Source organism: Quercus lobata, chromosome 10 (genome assembly GCF_001633185.2).
Source record: "Quercus lobata isolate SW786 chromosome 10, ValleyOak3.0 Primary Assembly, whole genome shotgun sequence".
NCBI classification, from domain to species: Eukaryota; Viridiplantae; Streptophyta; class Magnoliopsida; order Fagales; family Fagaceae; genus Quercus; species Quercus lobata.
Window position 1 is genome coordinate 32,358,082 of NC_044913.1, and position 6,000 is coordinate 32,364,081.

Consider the following 6,000-nt stretch of genomic DNA (forward strand, 5'->3'; position numbering starts at 1 on the left):
GAAAAATGGTTATCCTCTACCTTATTTAGATATTTTTAAAATTAAGGGAAATGGAAGAGTAGAGGGGAACATAGTTTGTAATTTTGTTAATATGGTAAGGGTAAATTGGGTAATTCATTTGGTTAAGCATTTCTATGTTATACTCTCCCTCCAAATCTCTCCAATTTGGGAGAATTAAAAATGAGAGGTTAGAAGTAGTTATAACCCCTCCCTCTCCTCCTTTAAAAAACATCCAAACAAGATAATTTAACTTATTTTCTTTTCCTCTACTCTACTCCCCTCTACTCTCCCTCCATCCAAACAAAGCATAATTATATATGTGTGTGAAATTCTCTCCTGTAGACTTGAACCCCAGCCGTTGCTCCCCACACCTCACAAGTACTCATACTTGTGGAGTGACTATCGCACCAAGAGTGTGCGGTGGTGAATTTTCTATCTTATTATATTTAATTTTTATTACTACTTCTAGTTTATTATGGCAATACTTGTGAGGTAAAGAATGTTGCCCTTGTTACTATTCCACTTGTTTATTTATTTATTTATTTTTATATAAATAATTTGATAGTTGACAAACAAATATTTAAATTCTAAATTTCTTTATTAAAAACATCAATGTGTCAATTGAAATTGAGCCCCATACTCTTGGCACTACATGTAGTAAGTTTTATTACCAAGAAGATCAGATCAATGTGTCAATTTCCTGTTCACGTAAAATCTTATTGGGACACTATCTTAAATTGTCAATCTTGTGTCTATTTCTTGCTTGATTAATTTCCCTTTTAGCTGGAATCTTTTTCTGTAATTAGGATCCTAATTTATCTTTTAAAAATAATCAATAGAAGAATCCTTATATAACTCGTAAAAAATGAAAGCCAAACTTCCTCTATAAGATGATTGGATAAATACTGCTACAATAACAACTATCCCTAACAATTATACACTAAATTTCCTGTTCACATAATCTTATTAGGACACTATCTCAAATTGTCAATCTTGTGTCTATTTCTTATTTGATTTTCTTTTTAGCTGGAATTTTTTCTCTAATTATGATCCTGATTTTTTGTTTTAAAAGTAATCATTAGAAGAATCCTTGACTCATTTAAGTAATGAATGGCAAACCATCAAGGAGAAATACCACTACAATAACAACTGTCCAAAAAGTTGGGATGGAACGGTTAAGAATTCTCCATTGATAAGTCATAGTCGATCACGAATAATTTTTTTGTTCATTTTATTTTACTGAAGGTCATATTAAATTACAAAGTTATTAGCATCTTAATTTGGAATTTCAATAAATAATGATTACCTTTTCACAACGATAAGTATAAAAGGGTTCCATTTATAAATAAAATAAATAAATAATGGAAAAATAAAATAAAAGGTAAAAGTACGCATTATGAGTGCATTTTGGGGAAGAATTTTTATGCCTTTTAAGGGGGGCATTGCTAATGTTAACATCTGCGTGTAGTTGATTCATTCAGCTTCCCCCGCGCACTTAACTTATGGGTTAGGTATAAATAATAAATATAATATTAAATTCTGTATTTTGTACATTGATTCTTCTTCTTTTATTATTTGTTTTTCACCAGCACAAACAATTCTGCAACGCCAAAAGGTTGAAATAAAAATTTGTATAAAATTTTTTCGTGAGGATTTGAGGATTGAGATAAAAATATATATATATAGAGTAGACATATATGTTCCGTCCACTAATGACTACTGAGTCTCGGGTGCTATCCCTCACATACCATTAAAGACAAAAAAGACATACTTCACTTTAGAGGTATCCTATTCCTAGCATTAGCATCACAATTTAGTGGTCATAGTTTCCACCACGGACTGACCAAGAGTAGTAGAATTGTAGAAACTAAAAAGGAAAGGGCAAAGCTGCTTAAAGATGGGATTGGGATCATGTGTAGGACAGGTAGTTCATGTATATCAACAATAATTAAGGTGTCGCCTTCGTAGCCTATTTTAATTAAAATGACTCCTCCAATAAGCGCTAGACTTCATTCTTTATTTGGGATAGATCATGGAATGAATGACTATTAAGTGGTTGATTGTTGCGAATAGGAAAGTGTAGGTGGGTCCTGGATCAAAAGAAATGGATGAAACATGGGGAAATTGTCCCAGTTGTCCAAAAAACATTAACGGAGAGAAAAACCTTCGGCGTGAGTGTATGTAAGTGTGGTCACTACCGCAACCTACTTTAACCCAGATTTGAATTTGGATGAGTCCACTCAAGCAATAATGTTGCTTACTACTACTCGAACCGTCAACTTCAAACTTTTTGTTAGGACATATGTGGAAAGTGTTAGAAACATATGTTATGTAAATTGGCTAATCTTTTGACAAAACGCATTTTACTTGTAATTTGGTAGATCTAGGATGAGTTTAGTACTTCAAGGAATAACGGTTCAAGTTTAGTATTGAAGTCATGCAAATCTGTCCAAGAAACAAGTGAAGAAGTGCTATTCATTAAAACTCGATAGATATCTCGACAAAATCATATCTATCGAGGTTTAATGTTGAAGCTCGACAACAACTGTATATGGCGAGAATTACGAAATTGGAATTTCCAGATCTAATTTCACGCATATCCATGTGTATTTGTATAGGGTTTCTTTTCCACAACCCTAGACATACATAAGGATTATTTTAAGGGTCGTCACAAAGGATGCAACTTGATGTAAAGTGATTATTCATGCATATTCTGACCAAAGACAATTTGCCCTAGTTCATCATATTCTCTGTAGAAGTTATTGCTTCTTTGCGCCAAGGGTTTTGTAACCAAGGAGGTGCTTGATCTTCATTGTTGGATGAACTGAAGAACTTTGCAGCCAACATCTTCTTCAAGTTGGTGTGTTAGTCACATACTAGGATCCATGCATTATTGGTTAGTCATGTACTGGGAGCCGTGCATTGAAATGAGAGATTGCCACTACATTATAAGTTCAATTGGATATTGGGGTAAGGGTTCAACTGTAGGTTGGTATTAGGTACTGGGATTCCTTTTACTTGTAATCACTTGTTTTGATAATAGTGGATTCTCGGGAATGGTGACTTTAAATTCACCCGGTGGGGTTTTGCCTAAATGGTTTTCCTCATTCGTAGACAAATCACCCGTGTCAAATTTATTTTCTTCTGCATTTAACTTAGTTGGTGATTTGATTGTGCTACCATGCTTATTGCATATAATTGAATCTAATTAATTCACTTGGCTAATTAATTGATTAAGTTACCAAAGGGGTCAATACATTCTTAGCCTATCACTTGCAAAGTGATGGGACACAAGATGGGTGGGCATTTGAGTCTACTAGAGATTATTTCCTTTGGTCAATTAATGAGACATACTCCAAGGCAACGTGCTTAAGGTGGTAAATGGGGGGGCGGGTGGGTGGTGGTGGGGAATAGATTCCAATGAGTGTAAATTTATCGGAACCATCCATCTAATGAATGGATGAATTAAATGATATTCAATGCAAGTCACTAACAGTCGGTCAATAATGATAGACAAGCCATAAAAGATATTAAATGCAAGAGACAACTAAGGAGTAACGTCCGAATGCTAATCGACGAATAGTCATTGACAGGTAATAAAAACCCAACATTTATTACCAATGGCTCCAAATCCCATAAATGCAAATATTCATTCAGAAAATGAATACAAGGGCTATAAAACCCACATAACTAGAAGTGAGAAAGGTACACAATTTCATACTCACAACTCTTAGCCATTTTAGCTCTCTAATTTAAGCAAGTGAATCCTTTCACCTTGGCCTGACTTAGTTAGCAAAGGGCCTTTGGCCAACACCACACTAGTGTTCTATCATTTTGTGGTCTTTCTTTGCAGATTAATCAGTAGAACAGCTTGTCATCTTCCATCCACATAGACAAAAAGCACAACTGACGATTTTCTCATCATCAATTTGGCACCGTCTGGGAGGACGCTTATTTAAGCCATTTATTTTCCCAATTACAAAAGCCTTTTACATTGCGAGATGGACCCAACATAGGTAGAGCAATGAATTCAAGCTCTCACCGCGAGCATATAAGAACTGAAATAGTAGAATGAGAAGCTAAGGCAAATTACACAAGCTTGAAATGAAAATGAAACACCCCAAGAAGAGGGGAGACTCAACCATAATAAGAATGAAGAAGAAATAGCTAGTTCAATAAATAGCAGGAGGCGAGAAATTTCAGAAGGAGAAAATTCAACCAAAGTCAGAGATGAACTTTACGATATGAGGAAGGAAATGGATGAACTAAGAATCTAGATGGAATGATAAAAAGAACCCATTCTCCCTTCACGACTGAAGTATTGAACCTTCCTTTGCCTCCAAAAATTTTTCTCCCGTAACTTGAATCATTTATTGGTTTGAAAGACCCTTTAGACCACATCAAATTATACAAAACACTGATGCACCTCCAAATGACTCCAAATGAAGTCATGTGTAGGGCATTCCCGACTACTTTGAAAGGTACAACAAGAGTTTGGTTCAACAAAGTACCTCCAAGTGCTATAGCTAATTTTAAATAGCCAAGCCATTGTTTTGTTCATCATTTCATTGGAGGATAGCAATATAGGTGTAGAAACCTTATTTTGTACTTGTACGGATTGAGTACGTCAGCCCAGTCCTGAAAGGTAGGCCCATGCAACGATGTGCTCAGCCTATCTTAACCCACAAGTCAAGTCGAGAAGGGCCTACCGAATCTTTGGTCCATATACACCAAGAGTTTGCCATGAATTAGGGATAATGCCTTAGGGGAATCTGCCCATTGAGCAACAACTAACATCAGGCACAAGTTGCCAAGAAGTCACATCAGTAATAGTCTATGGGTCCCATTTGATCAAGAATATAGGGCAGAGGGACCCATTGATATAGGAAACTGCCCCCCCCTCCCCGTCTCCCCCCTCCAATCATGACAACCCTACTAAAGGGATGCTACAAATAGAAAAAGAGGAATAGGGATATGGGGTTGGAAAAATTGGGGAGAGAAACACGAGTGAAGTAAGGAAACATCCACCTCAAGAATAAAGATATCCTTCTCAGATCTCAGGGAAAAGGCCTAGTTTCATGATTGTAACCTCGACTGGGCTATGAGAAGGGAAATTAAGGGCTAAAATAACATCTCTATTATCAGTAAAGGGGGAAGCCACTTCTTGGACCTCCCATTGAGGGAAAAGCCCAACCCAAAACACAAATATATTGAGGGTCTGAGCCCAAAAGCCCACGGTGATTGAGTTCAGGCCATCACAATTGGCATCGTCTGTGGGAAATTCCTACTACACTGAAGTTCTAGAGGTGGTGATAGAGACTACGAGATGGCAAAGTGACATGCAAATGAAGGTTCGGTGGGATCTGATGGAAACCAGTCCAAGGGCTCCTCTTGGGCTCTTAAGTAGGTGGAACAAGAGCAGAGGAGGGAACGTCGCGGCCATGATGGGCATGAGACTTAGTATGAACCGCATGTAGCTTCATCCCAAAGAGAGAGGACAGTCTCGTATGAGCCCCAAGGTTCATATCATAGTGATTAAGACCATGAGCTAGGAAAGTTTGCGTAGGTAGGTTAAAGAGTTGGAGTTGGAGGCAGAACGAAGGCGCTGAAGGAGGACTCCTGAAAGATTGTCCCATGACCAAGACTTAAACAGTAGTGTTATAAAGAGATCGTCTCACCAAAGTCATTATTGATGGTCAAAGGAGAGGTCGAGCGAGTCTAAAGATAAAAATTCATTATCGCCAAAAAGAGAAAGGGAGGGATGCCGAAAAACTACCATGGATGCCATGAGATGAGCACTTAAAAGGATAGCTCGATCACCATTTTTTTAAGAAATAAAGCATACGAAGATGCCGAGACATTTCACGCATCTGGCATTTACTTATTATGACAGTAAGACGAATCCGATAGAGCATGTAAGTCATTACAATCAGCTCATGGCTCTTTATTCTCGGAACGACGGACTTTTGTGCAAAGTGTTCCCTTCCAACCTTGGACCCA